The sequence below is a fragment of the Miniopterus natalensis genome, chromosome 15, assembly GCF_054644295.1.
Source record: "Miniopterus natalensis isolate mMinNat1 chromosome 15, mMinNat1.hap1, whole genome shotgun sequence".
NCBI lineage: Eukaryota > Metazoa > Chordata > Mammalia > Chiroptera > Miniopteridae > Miniopterus > Miniopterus natalensis.
Genome location: NC_142095.1, coordinates 45,255,884 through 45,275,642, shown reverse-complemented (window position 1 = coordinate 45,275,642; position 19,759 = coordinate 45,255,884). Strand labels below are relative to the sequence as shown.

At 40.5% G+C, this 19,759-nt stretch overlaps 1 protein-coding gene across 3 annotated transcripts in view; it reads right to left on the bottom strand.

Moving 5' to 3' along the window:
• ATXN7 (ataxin 7) overlaps positions 1 to 19,759 on the bottom strand; it is a 125,102-nt gene that overhangs the window by 91,925 nt on the left and 13,418 nt on the right. For 2 of the 3 annotated variants that reach the window (XM_016223099.2, XM_087825075.1), the window contains exon 1: positions 9,567 to 10,947. The gene's annotated coding sequence lies outside the window, so the exon portion shown is untranslated. Of the gene's footprint in view, positions 1 to 9,566; positions 10,948 to 19,759 lie in introns of those variants that run through there. The other variant, XM_087825074.1, reaches the window with a different exon arrangement.

Genomic DNA, 19,759 nt, shown 5'->3' with positions numbered 1-19,759 from the left:
GTATAAAGCACTTGGTATAACACAAAATAAACACTATAAGTAAGTGTCCTCTATCAAGCCAAGCAATTCAGATCAATTCTTATCTGAGAAATTTATCACCAAGTTGAAGAAGATGTGGGGACCAAGAGAATGGCAGGCAATTCCTGACATCTCCCCCCAAGCTCTTCGGCTATAGCTAACACATTTTACCACACTCTCTTCATCCATCAGTCCTAACCCCTTCTAGATCAGGCAGTTTCTGATACCCATAATTGGTCTGGGTTTCCCAAAGTTTCGAATGAGTCACCGACAAAAGTCAAAACTGCTAGCTGAGAAAGTACAGTGTTCTGATACTCAAATTTGGGCAGCATTTTGAAAGTGCTCCTTACACAAAGGGCACTGTCTATAAATAAGAGTACAACAAAAACTCAAACATCTGGTTTTACCTACCAGGCCATAATAAAGAACCTGATGACTTCTTACCTAAATATCCCTCCTCTACACTCAAAAATATAAAAAGAAAATGACCCAATACAATTTACATTTAGGTAATGTAATTATCTTAACATGGCAGTGTGCCTTGCATTCGATTCATTAGCTCTCCTGTCAGTGCACTTCTGATGTCTTGTAGCTCTGAGGATCTTCAGGATCTGTGTGCATGGATAAGCAGTATGTTTTATAAGGTTTGAGTAATGAGGGCTCAAGTTATCAAACGGTTCCTGATTGCCTACCCTACACCAGGCACTTGGCTAGGCACCAGGGTGAACACAATATAGTAGTTTTGCTGAGGACATGAGAAGAGTAAGAAGTAGGGGGAAACATTTAATTCATCAAAATGCTCTTATGGAAAAACATGTAACCACCAATTAGATTGTTTGTAGCTTAAGAACTAGGCCGTCAGAAGTGAAGTGCTGCCAAGTTCTGAGCATTTCATCCCTTCCAGGGATGTATTTAAAATATGGCCTTACTTCACCATCCAAATTTAGGGATGTTCCCAGTAGGTGCCAAGGGTAACAAGGTCTCTCTGAACAAGAACGATTATTTGCAAAACAGATTCACTTGTAAAATGCTTTGTTCAAATGCCAAAGGCATCACTAAGTAAGAAGGAAGGTCGATCTTTCCAGTTTTTAATTCCAGTTTAATGTAAAATGGCTAAAACTTTCCAAAATTTTTCTAAGATGCAGGACCCCACACAACCAGCCTTTTTATTTAGAAAAAACCACTGGTCCCAATGCAACATTGTAATAAACTTGAAAACTAGCAACTATAGTATATTTATCAGTGCAAATTACAGGGTTGGTAACAGATTCTCCATTATCAACCCCAAAGGACTGCCTTCATTTGAGTAACAAGAAACTCAGATCCACTGAATTAGAAATGTGTTGGCTTTGATTTCTTTATTTCCTCCGTAAAATTGACTGAGCCTGTGTTCATATCCTCTCTCCCTCCTCTGACCACACCTCTCTCTTTCCTTCTTTCTTCTCCAGACAGAGCCAGGGCTCTCTCCTGCATATGAGGTATGGCAGGCAAGGCCCTCCTTAACTGTGCTCCCTGTAGTGAAACACGGTACCTTACAAACTGTCATAAATACATCAGTATTCCAGTAGGGGGAGAACTGTGGAAGGAGGATATGGAATTCATCAGCTCAGTGGCTGGAATTGCTGACAATCAAGTGCAAAATTAGGAATAATATGAATAGCTGCAAAAGTGGAGACTTAAAGATGAGGGTAATAATCTTTTTAAAGACTCAACCAGTTACACATATTCCTTCTACACACTGTATCAGTTGCCAAGAAGTTCAAAGCTTTGCATTTTTAGTTTTCTTAATCATATTTTGTAGCTACATATAAATTCTCCCAAAGAAACATTCACCAGTGATAAAAAAACAAACAAAACTGTTTGAAAGAGAAAAATTAAAAAATATACACATAAAAAGTAGTAATTGTAACTTTAAACTGAATAATGCCCAAATATTTCTAGGAATTTAATACTGGCCTGTATTTTATTAACTACTGACAAGCTTGATTTAAAGTCTTCATTTAAAGCCTTCAGGTAAAGTAGTTTTTGAAAAATAGAAAGGATTAAGTTATAGAAAAGGAATGGAAAAGTTGGGCCAACATTTAGCTATAAAAAGGCTGACTGTTTCGAGTTGTCGTGCACTGCCTCAGATACAATAAAATGCAAAATTAAACACACTGTTAAAAATAATTCCTATGTCACCTTTGTACTGATACAGCTTTCACTGAACTGACTGTAAATATCACCATCTAATGGGCCCAGCAATTAAGAGCATGGGTTCTAAAGCCAATCGGCCCAGGTTGAATCCCAATTTACCACTTACTAACTATATAACGCTGGGGAAATCACTTAACCTCTCTGTGCCTGTTTCCTCATCTAAAAAATGAGTGAAAGAGAAGTATCTACTTGATAAGAATGTTAAGAAATTTGATAGTGCAGAAGCACCCTATAAGTGTCAGCTATTATTAGTGCCATGCCTGACACATAGTGAGCCCCAGTTCTAATCTATCCACGTTACACTATCAAGTGGGTCTTGCAGAATGAAGCATGGCTTGAGTTATGTCAGTCCTTGCTCTAACACTTTTAGGGGCTCTCCACTGACCACTGAATTCAATAAAACTTCTCTCCTAGCACTTGAGGAGTGCCCCAGTCCCAATCCCACCAGAGCTAAGTGTCCCCTGTACTCCAGCAGGCACTCTACAGTCCAGCCAAAATGAACAATTCATAGTGTCAAACATGCTCTCTACTCCAGCTCCCAGCTCCCAAGCCTTTGTTCCGACAGGTCACCTCATCTATAATACTTTCCTTCCCTTGGCCAAAACCTTACTGTTCAATCAAGTCCCTTGGCAAATGCCATGTCTTTACGAAAATCTTTCCTAATCCCTTGCACTAAGCACTTGGAATGCCCCCCCCCCCCCCCCCCCCCCCCGCAAATCATAGGACTTAATGAACTGGGGTTAAGAGTATATGCTCCGAAATCAAGGTGACAGTGAGATACATGTTTATTCTCCCAGAGATCAACAGTTTGCACTCCCAACATAAAGGTGGTATTTGGAACTCACCTCTCGACAAACCATAAGATCTGTGGGTGCCAGGTCCCCAAGGTAGTCCGCAAAGTGCACTGGGGCTGAACTCTCAACTAACAGTGCAGGTGTGTTGGTACAAAAGGGAAGGAACAACACTGATCTTTCCACTCCCTCTCCTCAGCAACATTCCAGCTCTAAGTAAAGTTACAGATCCAGCAAACAATGCCCCTCCCGCCTTCTATATTCTTTTGTTGTTGTTGTTAATTCTCACCTGAGGATATTTTTCCCCGATTTTTAGAGAGAGTGGAAGGGGGGGGCGGGGACAGGGAGAAAGAGGGGGAGAGAAACACTGATAGGAGAGACACATCAATTGGCTGGATGGGGACAAACCTGCAACCCAGGTACATGCCCTTGACCGGAAATTGAGCCCATGACCCATCGGTGAGCAGGCTGACGCTCTAACCACTGAGCTACACCAGCCAGGGCACTTTTCTATAGCCTTTGTGTGCACCCTGAACCAGTAGTCCATCTGAGTTTGTACTGCTTCCCAAAGGGCACACTGTCCCACAATGGCCTGCATTCCCTTTCCGCCTCTAAAATAAAACCTTCCTTTTCTTGGTAGAGATAAATCGCATGCAGATTTAACTGTTTTGCACTAGCATGCAAATGAATGATGATGGATGAATCCAGTTCCACGTCTTCAATGCCCAACCCAAGCACGTATTTTCTCATATAACAGGGGAGACCTTAACCTAAATCACTTTCTAGATGGTCCCTAAACCTTTCTTCCCAGAAGCACAAAATTACTATACTCCCATGGCCATTCTGATTGTAAATGGCACCTTGACTCAAGGCAACGTTTCCCACCTTTTATCTTAACCTTTCCTATTTTAGCCTCTCTTGGTCAGGTAAGATCTCCCGCACCCAGAGGCCCTGGCCCTCTTCCCCAGTTCCTACTCCTTTCTCTGCTTCCCCTGTCCTCCGCCCCACCAAAATGCTCTACGTGAAGGAGTCTCAGGAACAGAAAAGGTGAACTGAAATGATACTGCTATAGGTGAGAAGTCTACCTTTGCTACTTTCCAGAGCTTGTCCCTCTCCACTTCAGAAAAACAGGTATTTTCACAAAGCATTAGTTTCCAAATGACTTCTGGGGGCAGTGGCAACAGAGCTGCAATCACAAGTGTGTGGTTAGTAGGCTAGAATCCAGTTTACCAGGTATTTCTTTAAAAACAGAGCCAAACAGATAAATTGGACTTCATTAAAATTATTAAACTTTTGTGCTTCAAATAATACTTTCAAGAAAGTGAAAAGACAACACACAGAATGGAGAAAATTTGTACAAATTATGTATCTGATAAGGGATTTGTATCTGTAATGTATAAAGAAGTTCTACAACTCAAAAGAAAAAAAAAGCATAATCCAATTTTCAAAATGTGCAAAAGATGGCAATAGATACTTCTCCAAAGAAAATAATACAAATGACCAACAAGCAAATGAAAAGTTGCTCAACATCATTTGTTATTAGAGAAATACAGATTGAAACCACAAAGATACCACTACACACCCACTATGATGACTATTAATAAGAGCAAACAAACAAAAACAACAAGTGACAAGTGTTGGTGAGGATGTGAGGAACTGAAATCCTTGTGCGTTGCTGGTAGGACCCTAAAACGGTCCAGCCCCTGTGGAAAACAGTCTGACAGTTCCTTCAAAGGTTAAACACAGAATCACAATATGATCCAACAATTCCACTTCTAGGTATAGACTCGAAAGAACTGAAAGCAGGGGCTCAAAGAGATACTTGTGCACCCATGTGCAGAACAACATTATTCACAATAGCCGAAAGCTGGAAGCAGCCCTAGTGTCCATCAGCTGATGAAGAGTAAACAAAATGTGGTGTATTTACACACTGGAACATCATTCAGCCACTAAAAGTAATGCTACGACATGGATGAACCTCAAAACAAGCCAAGTAAAAGAAGCCAGACACAAAAGGCCACATATTGTAAGGTTCCATTTATATGAAATGTACAGAATAGGCAAATCCATAGAGACGGAAAGCAGATGAGTGGCTTCCAGGATCTGGTGAGAGGGGAGGGGGCAGAGTGACTGCTTAATGGAAATGGGGTCGCCTTTGGCATGATAAACATGTTTTGGACCTAGGTAGAGGCAATGGTTGAGCAACACTGTGAATATATTAGGAACTATTACATGGGTAAATTTGTGGTATTTGAATTATATTTCAATAAACCTATTATTTTTTTTTAAAAGCCAAAATTAAAACTTGGAAAATTTCACACAAAATTCCAGATTGACTTCTCTTGAAAAATCTCTGTGATTTCACACTATTGTCTACAAGGTCCCTTGTGACAACCATCAGTTGCAACTGAAGCTGGACCTGGAGCCCACGTCCTAACTCTGGACATGGCTCATCTCTGCCTCAGTTAGCTTCTCTATAAAAGGGGGATCATAACAGTATCTCCCTTATCAGGTTGTTATGAGGAGTCAATGGATTAAAATGCTTAGAAAAGCACCTGGCATATAGTAAGTGCTCACTGCTCATTAAGTGTTAGCTGCTTTTAATTTTTATGATACCTTGTCCTCTTTATATATAGATAAATGGCATTTGCTTTCCTTTTTTTTAAATAAATGGAAGTATAGCATATAATGTAGCAATCCAAAAGAAAGAAATGGAAAGACAACCAAGATATGAGTTTTTAAAAAGCAACATACAAAATACTATGCATAGTTTGTCCCTATTTTTGTGAAAAAGCAATAATTATGATAATGATAAGTCTATCCATAGAAAACATTCTAGATAACTTTGGATTTATGGGGAGCAGCACATAAAAGAATGTAATTAAAGGGGCTTTTTATTAACATACATGTTTATATGTTTAAATTTTTCTAGCTTTATTGAAATACAATTGACTCATAACATTGTGTAAATTTAAAGTTACCTATTTTTTAATGATAAACTTTTATAACCAGGATATTTTAAAAAAGAAATTCTAATTTTGCCTCAGATTTTTGTGAGAATGTCACAAAATTTAATCAGGTAAGTAGCAATATCACAGATTAAGTCAGGGGCCATTTGCTTTCCTTTGGTACCAGAGGCTGGGATTCCTAAGGCACCAACCCCCCTTGGCTTCCTTCTTCCTTAGGGAGTACATACTTTATTACTGCCAAAAGAAAAGATTCTAAATTCCTTGGCCTGGCAGTCAACACCTTTCACTACCTGGCCAAACATCCTTTTTCTAGCATTATCACCCTTCACCTCCCCCTACAAAGACTTCATTCCGGCTAAAGAAGTCACAAAATATGTCTCTCTAACATGTTTTTCCATGTGCAATTTTTAAAAATTGAGAAAAAATTCAAATAATATACAGTTTCCCATTTTAACAATTTTAAAGTGTACAACTTAGTGGCATGCAGTATATTCTGTGGTTCCAGAGCACTTTCATCACCCAAAAGGAAGCCCCGTGACCATTAAGCAGTCACTCCCAGCCCCTAGAAGCTGCATCTGTCTTCTGTGCTATTTGGGATATTTCACATAATTGAAATCAGACAATATGTGAACATTTGTGTCTGGCCTCTTTCAGTTAGCACAACGTTTTCCAGGCCCGTCTATGTTGAAGCATGTATCTGTATTTATTTCTCTTTACAGCTGCATAATATTCCACTGTGTGCTCAGACCACAGTCTTTTATCCATTCATCAGCGGATGGACATTTGGGCTGTTTGTACTTTTTGGGTATTGTGAATAGTTGCATACCATTATCTTCTTCCTTCAGTTTCATAAGCAAATCAAAGTCAAGCTTTCATGTGAGCTTCAAATCAACTCCTACCCTCCCCAAGCTAGCCTGGCCCAAAGTCCTCAGCTTTCTCTGAATTCCGTCACCACCTCTAGACCCAACATAGCAAACTGTCAACACATGGCAGAAGCCCACAGACTTATTCAGGTGGACGCAAATTGTTTGCTTTTCTTATATTAGTTGCTAACATTGGAAAACTCAAGGAAAATCATTAAAGTCAAGGTTTCAGTTCCCTTAAGTCTGGAAGGTCTGGCAACATCATCATCTCTTGCCTGGATTACTGCAATAACCACAGATTATCTGGTCTCACTGCTTTAACCTTGCCCTCTATAGCCTACCTCAATATAGTGCCCCCCATGATCTCATTAAAACAGAAGCCAGATCAAGTCACCCCTGTACTCACAACATTCCAGCGGCCTCCCACTTCTCCCAAAGTACAAGCCAAGGCCTGCGTGGCCTATGAGGCAGTGTGCGCTGGTCTTGTGCCTGTCGGACTGTTTCCTCCTACTCTCCTGCCTGCTCACTCAGCTCTGGCTTCTCCTCTCCATTGCGTGGACAACCTCGACAGGCTTCTGCTTTAGGCCTTTGCACTGGATGTTCACTGTATCCCCAAAAGTTCAGGGTTTACTCCTTCATACTTGATGCTAAGATCTCACCTCAAAAACCTACCCTGATACCCTCACTTAAAGCTGTAGGCCCCACCCCTCACCAGCACTCCCGATTCTCCTTATCCTGACCTATTTTTGAGCAGTTACAATCATCTAGTATAATGAATAATGCATTTACTTATTGCATTTGCTACCTATTATCTGTTTCTTCCACTCAAAGGTAAGTGCCATAATGGCAGGGACTTCTGTCCCTTTGACTTACTAATTAATTCCCAGTGCCCAGAAGAGCACAATATACAGGTAGGCATGCAATAACTCTCTGTTGAATGAATACTGGGCTCACAATCGGCTGACACTGAAAAGGGGCTGCCCTTTAGACTGGTCTTGACTTTGACAGTGTCTCAGTTCCACCTGGCCCATTTCATTCTTCTATGTGGTCCTTGCAGACTTGAGCTTGTGACACTTCTTTTCCCCCTGCCCCTTGTCACTGACTTCCTGGCATCATATTAATCTTTTCATCAGAATAGTAGTCAAAAAAAGGATGTCATAACTGTAGTCTCTGGAAATCGCCTACTATTTTCCTCTTTTCCTCCTCAAAGACAATCCCTTTGCACACAGTAGAAGCTCAACAAACAGTTATGGACTAAAGTGCTCCTTGGGGATTTCTGTCAAATGTTTCCTCCTTACCTTCCCCCCAAATCTCAGCTCTGCCAGCTATTGACCACCAGGTAGGAAAGCTCTGCTTCTCACTTCTCTGGCACTTTCCAGACATTCCACAGTGATGCCATCTTTTGTGAGAACCTGGATGATCACTGAAGGATACCTATGTACAGCTGCCCTATCAGCTTTAGGCCAGAGACATTTAAGGGCCTATTCTGAGGATGGAGACTTCAGAGCTGCCCAGTACTGTGTTCTTCCAAACACCTAACCAGAACTGCCACATCTTTCCTGACCTCCTGTGTCTGTCTGGTAAAAATGTGATCTTTGCAGATAAAAGTTCATGTTGTCCAAAATGTTTTCATCTTTGCTACAGTTGCCTAAAACCCAACTGAGGCATTGCATTTGTTGCCTAAATGTGTAAACTGATCCATTTCAGAGGCTAAATATCTTTTGGTTGTTCCTGTTTGGATTTTTTCCAGTTTTATCTTCAATGACTCATCTTAAACCTCATCTTAACATGTGAGCCCCTTCATTGCTTTTAGGAGATGGGACGATAACTGTTTTTTTTTTTTTAAATAAAAATTACTCCAGGGAAAGACTTCTTCGATTTGACAGTTTTCCACACCTGGCACCACATTGCACAGCTGGGGGATGGCAGAATAGCCTCAGCCAGGTGGGGAGAGGGAGCCCATCGAGGCTTGACTGTGCAGGATTTCTACAAATCAGGTTTTTGTAACTTCACAAAGTGATTAGTTGAAAGCTTAATGTTATTTCTCACCAGGGTACATAAGTTTAAAATAGGACACAAAATTAAAAGAATCTATGGGACACATACACACAAATTCCTCCAGGAATTTTTCCTCTTTTTCACATTATGTGAAACTTACCATCCCTCCTCCTCAAATAGTAAATGCACAAAGGCAAACATGTAGTAAGAAACAACTAATGGTGTCTGCTATTTTTGTAACGAGCACAGAGCCATCTGGCGGCTGGGCAAAGGCACTAGGCCCAGAAAGTGTGTGTGAAGAACTCCTGCCTGTTTACAATTTGCTTAGGATCTTCCCAGCTGTGAGCAGCTAGGTCTATGTTGCTTGTGGAGAGAAAACAGGAGCTGGGGAAAGTAGAGCTGGACAGACACACAGGAGCATATCTGTACAACTGCCTAAGAAAAAATGAATATGGATTTATTGGGGGGGGGGCTGTCTCCAAAGTGTTCCTATAATTTTAAAGAAGAGGGGCAGTATTTAGCAGTTCTCGTTTTGACAAACGCCTAGTAATATTGTACTCTTAAATTCACTGTCATTTCATGCTAGTAAGGTCATCAGAGTTATGCTTAAATTTTAAAGCTTACTCAGATACTTTAAATTTTAAAACTCTCATCCCTTGATAAGACTCGCTCTCTTTTAGTCGGAAGCATCACATTTTTTTCAGCTGTGCGTTGCTGGAACAGCCAGTTACCTTTTCTTTGGAGGGCAGGCCAAAACTCCTGATCGTTTTACCAGCGGATCTTCATCTGCTATGGCTGTGGAAGTGCTTTCTTCTTAATTCTGCTCAGATCTACAAACAGAGAAAAGGGCAAAGATGAAACAATGGGTAAAACCAAACAGAAATCTACAATCTCATTAGTTACCAGATGTTCTAAAATTATTGTATGTGCTTGGACATGTCTAAGTGTTAAAATTTGAGGTGCTTTATCAATTTTACAACAAACATAATTCAGTTTTTTGGGTTTTTTTACAATGCACTTAAGCAGCTATATTTACAATAAATTAAGAACAAATGACTATTCAATATGTACATAGAGAAGGCTCCTGGGGCTTAAAGTCATTGTGTGTAATTTGCCACTAATGAGTTTTCACTTAATTTTTAAAATGGCTGTTCAGAAAGTCTGCTCCTATGAAACCTGTCAGAACCACAGATTTAAAAAAACACACACATTGAATGAGATTATTATATGGAGAGCTCACTCTGTCCTTTATCATCTAACAGTTTATAAAAGCAATTCATAATATTACAAACAGAAAACAAAAACTCAAACTATCTTCCTAAAAAGCACAAGAGAATTACATGTTCAATTACCTACGCATTTTTGTGCAATGTGTACACATACATATCAAGGGGAAAGTGGCTACTATTTAAATTAATTTGGAAAGGATCACTGAGTTAAGGAGTCAAGAAACTGCAGATTAACAAACCAGAGTTAGAAATTTAACTGGTTTTCAAGTTTGACTTGAAGAAGAAGAGAGAACAGCAAATATGGGCAATGACACAGCTATGGAGCAGAGGACGGAGTATAAAACACGAGGCAGGCTGATTTCTCTTCCTATCACCCTTAGAGGCTATCACCAAGGTCACGTGACAGGAATATTGCTTTGATCAACTTTTATTTATTTTCATAACTCTGAGATGGTAAGCCAAATATTTCTATGGTTTAAGATACTAAAAAAGCATCTCGAAAAGTCAGTGGCTGAAATTCTATGCCATGTTTTGAACATTTACTCATAAATATCTTTTTGGGCTTTTACGTTATTCCTGGATCGCATCCTTCCACTCTCCCCTTCTAGACAGTTTCAGTTTTATTCACCCACAAAATGTCATTCAGTAATGTAATCATTCAGCAAAGGAATCATTCCTATAATCTTTACAAGTCAGATGTTTATCTTTCCCAGATTTGTACTTACTGCCCAGTCCCATTTTTTAAAATTTTTCTGATTTCCATTTTAGTGTTTATTTTCTGCTTTATTTCCAATAAAATCCACTATTTTGTTTAACATGTCTATCCTGAGCTTTTGCATCCTAAACGTTGAATAGCTGCTATGCAACAGTCACTCAAAGGAAGCTACAAATTACCAGGGAAGAGATGGCCAGTAAAGATGTTATATTCGAGCCCTGGCCAGGTGGCTCAGTTGGTTGGAGCATTGTTCTATACACCAAAAAGTGGCAGGTTTGACTCCCAGTACCTAGGTTGTGGGTTCCATACCCAGTTGGATGTGTATGGGAGGCAACCAATCAATGTTTCTCTCTTCAATCGATGCTTCCCTCTCAGTCTCTTTCCCTTTCTTTCTCTCTAAAATCAATAAAAAATATATCCTCGGGTGAAGATTCAAAAAAAAAGATGCTGTGTTAGAGAAAGCCATTCACCTTGCTGACGGTGATTCCTTCAGAGTATACCTGAGGTGGAGGTGGGACAAAGCCGGCATCAGATTAGACTCTGTGCTCACTCTTATTTCACTGGGTCAAGCTACTTTCCCGTTTTCCATCAGGACATTCCAGCTATATCTCCTAAGTATCCAAAGAAGTCAACAGACTTTAGGTGCTATGAAATTGCCCCAAGACAGTATTTGCCATTAAAAAAAATTCATCATTTTCCGACCCGCAAACCTTAAAAATGCTTTTAGAGAAACCCTATTCTTAGAGGAAAGTGGTAGTGGCGGTTACTAAAAATAAGCACTTAAAAATAGTAACTTCTCTACTTAGAATAAGGGGTCAGAAATCTTTCTTTTGTAGGGAAAAAAAACTATCTTATGTTCGTATATGTTCTCTCTTTTTATCTGCACAATGGCACTGCGCAAGAGCTGTTCTATAATCTCCATACTATTGGTGAGAAAACAGACTGAGAGAGGCCACAACTTGCCCCAGGTTACCCAGTAAACCAACGGTTTGAAAGTGGACCGAAGATGAGGCCTTCGGCGCTGTTTCGTTCCCCTTCCAGTACACCAAACTGCCTAACAGCTACTTAATTTTATTTTACAAAGAGAAAGAGAAATAGTTTAAAAGGTAGACTGGGGAACATCGTCTAAGAATAGAAATATAAAACTCAACAGCTTTTATTCATTCACCACCTACCATGTAACCAGCATTCAATAAATATAACTTAAGAGATTTTCTAAAAATTACAGATGTGGGAGAAGGAAACAAGAAAAAAAAAAAGACGTAACTTGAATGTTCTCCGAAGTCATGAGGATATTTAATTTATGTACTCTTTTTATGGGGCGGCAAGATTGTAGAAGATGCCACTTTTTAGGGTTGCTACCTAGCCCTTAGTGGCTCTTCTTCTCAGCACTGTGTAATTCTTAACCCCATGCCAAGTCATATTAGTACTAAGGGACTCCAAACTCCTCTTGTTTTGGCCAAAGCTGGACACATAACCCAAAGTGAGATTCAATTTGTTCCCCTTGGAACTAGAAATTGGAATGAAGAGGTCTGTTCTGGTCTAGGCTGCAAGCGCCCCGTGTGCTCTCAGTCTATAGGAAAGAGCCAGTCAGCAGAGAGGGAAGAATAAATGTGTTGCTCAGGGTGAATGTGACCCAAGAGGCCACGTAGCCCCAGAGGAGAGAATGGAAAACAGTTTCTGCCCAGAGGTTCTAGATGTTTCCTGTCCCAAGCCTAGTCCCCCAGAGGCGCAAAGCACTTCCATCCCTAGGGTCTCAACAATCCCCTGGACCTTCAGGGAAAGTGGTTCCCTCTTCTGAGCTGAAAAGGTTTTGAACTGATTTCTGATAACTGCAACAATAATAATCTTGCTCAAGACAAGTAAAACTTTTGTATTAAAAATAAAAGGGTAGAGCCTGGCCGGGGTGGCTCAGCAGTTGAGCACTGACCTAGGGTCCAGGAGATCACAGTTCAATTCCTGATCAGGGCACAAGCCCAGGTTTCGGGCTCCATCCCCAGCAGGGGGCGTGCAGGAGGCAGCTGATCAATGACTCTCTCATCACTGATGTTTCTATCTCTCTCTCTCTCCCTCTCCCTTCCTCTCTCTGAAATCAACAAAAATGTATTTTTTTAAATAAAGGGTAGGTATCAGTAGAATTTGTTATAAAAGAAGATCAGGGGAATGCCCGAATGCTCCAAAAAATCCTCTCATCAACTTTAGACACAGAAAAGGCCCCACTGTCACCTTTTACAGAGAAAATAACTTACTTTCTAGGAGAACATCTCTATGTCCTTTTAAGACTCCGAGAGCCTTATTGCAATTTAAGGCATAATCTGGAACATTCTTGTTATATATTAGAGTCTGTAAAAATTATGCAAAAACCTACTAACCATGATCAAGGAAAGATAAAAACAACAGGCTAAACTGAGTCAGTCTTGTTTTGAAGCACAACAGTACTTTATCTCTTATTCTTTCTTAAATTTTAGGGAAACCATGGAGCTTTAATGTGAGATGGCACCCTGGGTGCTTAGAGAGGCATGAAAGGGAAGAGAAAAGTCTAGAGAGGTAGGCCCTACAAGGAAGTCAACACGAGTTTTTGAGTCGATTCTGTCTTCTAAGTAGAGCTGAAGGAAAGCTAACTCCTAGCTCTCCATTCTGTCCATGAAAAGACTGAAACCAAGAGGGGTTTATCTGAGCTGGTCTTTTTAGTCACTGAAACTATTAGGTGTGTGCTGCACGACAGCTACTGTGCCTGGCACTAGAATCAGCAGTGCATTCAGCTGAGCCACCTACCTGCCATGCATTTTCCTCTCCACCCTTTGACCCTCGCTGCAAACAGAAAGTCCAGAGGCCTAAAATAGTTCACTTTTTTGTCTCTTTGCTGATCTTGGGGGAAAAAAGAAATTTGTTGCTAATATTTAAAAGGTGGAAAGATTCACATAAAATTCTACATTCCCATTTTCTCTTAGAATGTCCAAAAATCTGGCAACTATGGCCAGCTCTCCTGCATGGGGACAATTGGTGATGCTGTGTCCCGTGCAGCCTCTTGTGATTGGGCAAGTACTTCCCAAAGGACCCGCGTGTCTGCATCACTTATCTTCCTTCCAGGCCTGTCTCCGGTAGGTGGTGAAGCTTCGGACCTATGTTGTTTTCCTAAGTTTCTTCTCTCAAACGAAAAAGCACAAACCACAAATTTTAAAAGCAGGTTGCATGTCAGCGGTAGGCATATTCTACAGAAATCTGAATTAACTGAGTCCCTAGTTTACTCACACTCCTCCTACCCAAGTTCCACCTTGTTTTCACCAGGCAAAGCAAATTTTAGAATGAACCTCTATACTCCACACAACCTTTCTGTTCAATGGTGCTACTGGGTATCCTCCTCTTCAAAGGTTACTCGAAGTTTCTGCATCTACTGAGCTCCAGGGACTGCTCTCAGGGTCACTCCACTGAACACCAAGCGAGAGTTTAAAAACAACTGGTAGAAAGGGAGATGAAACCACTTACTAGGAAGGACTCCAACACCTCTGGCCTAAGTTTCATGGATACACTTTATTTAGTCCCTGCAGTCAGTCTTAGCACCTTCTGACCCTACGTGAAACTCCTCACCATCCTAACATTTTTAAAGGAGCCTCCACTTTCTGACAGCGCCTACCCATCTGCACACGCTCACCCCTCTCCTCTCCCTAAAGGGTTCAATGCCACCGTCCTGCACTCCCTTCACTGGCTCAGGTCACACAGCTCTCCCATCTCAAGGTCTCTTTCCCAGGCTTCACTGAGGTTAACTGGGCTCCTTTTCTTTTCAGCCGAGGGGTCAGCAAGCATTTCCCCATCAGCTGTGACTACAGTACACTATTTCACCATTAGCCTAAGAGAGAGCCAAAAATATAATAAAATCCCCAGTAGTTCTTCAGTTTGTCTCTGTGCCAAAATCCTTTGTCAATTCAGTCCATTTTCAGGTTGATTTACAAGAGCACATGACAATAATAGTAGCAGCTGATATTTACTAAGCACTTACTATGTGCCCAGAATATATGTATCATCTCAATCCTCCCAGGTCTATGATATAGGAACTTCTACTATATACCTTTAACAGACAGAAAACAGGCTCGTGAGATGAGGCCAATAAGGGGCAGAAGTGAAGCAGTCAACACTAGAGCTGAGCTTAAGACCATTCCCTCCACAGCCCCTACCACATCAATTCCTACCTCTATTCCTCTGCACTTACTGTTCCCACAACCTTGACCTCCTTTATTCCCACCTTGTAACTCAGCCCTAGCCTTGAAAATCTAGCTCAGATGAGAGCTCTTCAGGTCAACACACCTCCCTCCCTAAGTGGACTTCTTAGAGGCAGTGTCTGCAACATTTTATTTCATCCTGCATCCCCCGACAAGCATTAATAAATGCCTGCTGAAGAGAACTGGATTAAATGGAACCACAGGCTTTGACAGCTACCCCCCCCTCAGGTTAACATGGGCCTGGGGTGGGATGTTCTTGTCTTGCTGAAGACTTACAATTAGGCCTGAGCAATAAGTAGCTGTTCTGGCATTTACTCTCTGTCCCAGCCAAACTCACCCACAGACCTCAACACTGAGGGTGGGGAAGGAGGGATAAGATGTAACTTTACGTGCAGTGCTCTTGTCCTCTTAATAGGGGAATCAAGTCTGAGGAGCTGATTGAGGGGAGGGGAGCCCGGTGGGGCAGAGAAGGCTTCTCCCCCAATATTGTGCCAGGGGAACATTAATCTCCTATTACTGCCTGGGGTTACAGAATTCTAAAATTCATGTAAATATCCTCAGTTGAATCATTCTTTGCTAGTCTAACATGGCCCTTTAAAAAGAGATGTCAAATGAACAGCTACTAAGCATTCAGCTCTGGGGCCATACTTATTACTACTACCAATAATAATTCTCCTGAGCACTTACTTTGGGCCAGCCTGTGTTAAAAACTTTACATATACTGTCGTGGTTAATCTTCACCACAGCCCTATGAAGAATATTTGTAAGTGAGGAAATGGAGGCCTATCTTAGTTAAATGGCTTACAGTAAAGGCAGTGGCTAGTGGAAATGTGTAATTTGATTAATAATGCCTACAGCATTTAAAAAAATCATTCTACCCTTCCTTTTAAATAATGCCACTTAAATGCAGCTGGGCAACCTATTACAAATTTCACTTCTCTAAAAGCTCCAAGAAAACCCCTCCTGCTCTATAAGCCTTTCTAAATATTACTTGTGACAGAGATTGCCAATGCTCACCTACATCCATACCCTCATCTCCCTGAGCACACAATTAGAGTAACTTTCCAGTGTTAACTGCGGTGAGGTAGGGCTGCATGGCTGAGTCCTAAACTGTGAACAGAAAGGTTGGGCGCTACCTCTAGGCTTGGCCACGCACTCAGACTCTCTGCTGGTCAAACAGGGAGGGAGGGCTTCAAGCACCTGAAGGTGGACAGAGCCACAGAATTTCACCCCTGAATGACTGGGTGAAGAGCCTTTGTGCCAATCCACGCCGAGCTGTGGCCTGGATGTGAAATAAACACGTATTGTGTTAAGCTACTGAGGTTGTGGGTAGCAGCAGCAATCAGCCTGCCCCAACAGAGTACTGCTGTTGTCCTAATTACCTGCAGAATTTTCATTATCAACAGCACAGCTATAATTATTGAAGGTGTACTAAGTAACAGGCATTATGTTAAGTCTTTACATACATATTTTATTCGTTTCTCACTATGAGGTAGGTATTATCTGCATTTTCAGGTGACAAAATCAAAGGTCAGAGATCAATAGTTATTTCCTCCTCTGAACATTTACAGCATTTACAACCTGAAAGATTTACTTGATAATTAATTACGGGTTGCCTTATTACATGTTACACTGATAGGTTAAGCAGCTTTCACTCTTGTAGTTAGTTGATTTATCTTGTATTTGTAACTTTTTTTTTCAACTGAATAGAAAGCTGTTAAGAGAAGGGGTAGGTCTTACATCTCTATATTTCATATTATTCACACATTGCCTCACGAATATACAAATTAATTAACAGATATATAGTCTTATGTTATGTATTGTGTTTGGGGCAACAGACCTCTTAAATAAACCTCACCATGAAAACTGGCCTATGTGCCAAAGAGTTACTTAGTATGCTGCCTGTGTCAGATCCATGACGTAGTATCATGAGTGCAATTTTCAGTACTGTAATTACATGTGTGAATGTGCGTAAACACTGAGAGCAGTGCTTTACAGACATTTGGTGATTGATACATGACCTTTCCCCTTTTCCTCCATCCCAATAGCTACTTTAAGTATAATTATACGTTGCTTCAATGAAACAAAGATGATCAATAAGAAGATGTTAAGCCCAGAAGCAGAGATTGATTTTAATTACAAAGAATATGTTCCTATCTAGAAGGAAAACCATCTAAAACACGGGAACCAGACCCAAATGAAGACCAACTACCAGTCACACAGTTACAAGATTACACTATTCATAAAAATTGTCCTGACACAACCTTCAGAAATACAAATGCTGGGCAATGGAGGAGCCAGTGCTCATAGCCTCACCTTCACCACCAGTGAGGTGCAGAATGGTGCCATGGGACTCAGTTCTGGAGGTCTGGCCACAGGGATTCCCTGCAGCCCTGATATCATTATTTGTAGCCAAACACTAACTCGCCCTCCTATAGCTCCTAGAATATTTTTTATATTTTGTTAGAAAACAACACACTGGCATGTGAGGAAGATTTGTTCCTTCAGAGGCTGTTTGTTCCCAGCCCTCATCTTCCCACAGGGCTCCATTTCCTACTCAAGACATTTAAAGAATCTGATTAACAGGATGCAGACACTGGCTTTCATATGGTGGCACGTCATACTAACCATATATAACGATTCTGTGACACGATCTTTACATTAACTAATTAATGTCAATATTTCAACTGCTGCTCATTTAAAACATGTTTCAAAAAGTCTCTTCTTTGAAGAGTTCTTTTGTGATAAAATGGAACACAAATATGGGCCAGTTACTTTATTTGTATTTTAAGTATACATTTAGTCATCTTACTCACGCTCAGTGATCAATTGTAATGCCTACTTTGTCGATGGGTTTTTTTCTTGTGGTAATTTTCCCTTTAACCTCATGGCATTGGCTTTAACAGTGAGCAATAAGGTTAATGCTATGATCAGATATGACACTGGCACACGTGACATTAGCAGCTGTACAAATACAGCAACCCAGAGTATAGAACACTGAAGCTAGAAAAATGCAGGCATGAAAATTAGTGAATCAAACTCTGGAGAACAACTTCTTTTAAAAATAAATATTCTTTTAAAATGTTTAACACAGTCTTTTCAAAATAAAATTCTTTTAAAAATGCTGAGTGAAAAAAAGCCAATCTCAAAAGATCACATTTATGTAACATTTCCCAAATGACAAAATTACAGAGTTGGGGACAGCTCCATGGTTGCCAGGAGTTAGGGACTGTGAGGACAAGAGACCACAGAGGGGTGTCAGGGGGAGATTTCAAAGTGATGGAACAGTTTTGTGTCTTGACTGTGGTAGTGGTCACACAAATTTACGCAGATGAAATGCAATATAACTACACATATCTCCTGCCCATGTCAATTTCTCAGTTTTGCTACTGTGCTTGATAGGCGAAACGCAATCAATGGGGGAAACGTGAAGAGGAATTGAACCTCTCTACTATTTTTGCACCTTCCTGGCAATCTACAATTATTTCAAAGTAAAAATTATCTAAAAGTATACTGGATTATAAACACAGTTCACAGAATAAGGTTAAATAATACCCAAACCTTTGCACATACATTTCCTATGACTCCTTCTATTTTAAAATCCTCAGCAGAGGATATGTTTATTGATTTTAGGGAGAGAGAAAGGGAGGAAGAGAGAGAAACATCCAGGTGAGAAACATCGATTGGTGGCCTCCCGTATGTGCCCCAAATGGGGATCAAACCCGTAACCTAGGTATGTGCCCTGACTGGAAATGGAACCTGCGACCTTTTGGTGTACAGGACATGCTCCAACCAACTGAGCCACCCGGCCAGGGCTGACTTTCTATCTTGTATACAGATGAACTAGCAATTATCTTGATGGAGGCAAGGAGAGAGTGGAAATGGCAAAACACAGTAGGTTTTGCTGTCAGGATGCTTACTGTTCATAACAATGTCAGCCTCAGGGGCCATTCTAGCAGCCAATATCTGGATGCCTTACAAAGGACAGGTAGCATACATATGTAAAAATAAAAACATGTATTTAGAGACTTCTTATATCTTAAAATCTGTAAGATTTAACCATTAAAATATAGAGAACCATGGAACAGCATTCTTTAAACATAACTTAGAGGTAAAAAAAATATTTTGTGATTTCTATGTCCTAATCAAGAGTCTATTGAGCAGATGATTACATATAATTTGAAAAATATATTATTAGATTATGGCATTAACAAAAAAGAGATTTTTTTAAATGTACACATGACAATAGTTTCTGCAATTCAAACCTCTCCCTGGCTAAATTAATATAAACTGCTGCACTATGCCAATAATAAATCAGAGACACAAAGAATTCCAGAAGCTGGGAGATAAAATTACACAAAGCCAGTGTAAGTTATTTTCACTAGGGCATTAGACAGAGATCTTTTTTATCACTAATTAAGATATATAAACATCCTGGGACTACTTCAAAAACATGACTCTGGATCCCCTGTATCTCACAACTAAGCTGCTCAACACTGGCTCATCATGACTCAGAATCTAAAGAGGTTGGCAGCACTTCATACATACCTTCCTGTTCGTTCCTTTCTGCAGTGATGCAATTTGACCTACATTTCCAGTGCCCATTGAAACTTCTTAGGAGGGGGAAGAGGAGAGTTTTTCATTTATCCTACCCTTTGATTAACTAGGACAGCAAATGCCACTCAAGGGACTGCTACTGGGCAGAAGCTAAGGGGGAAAAGTCATGCCAGTAGGGAATTCCACAGGAGAACATTTAGAAATAC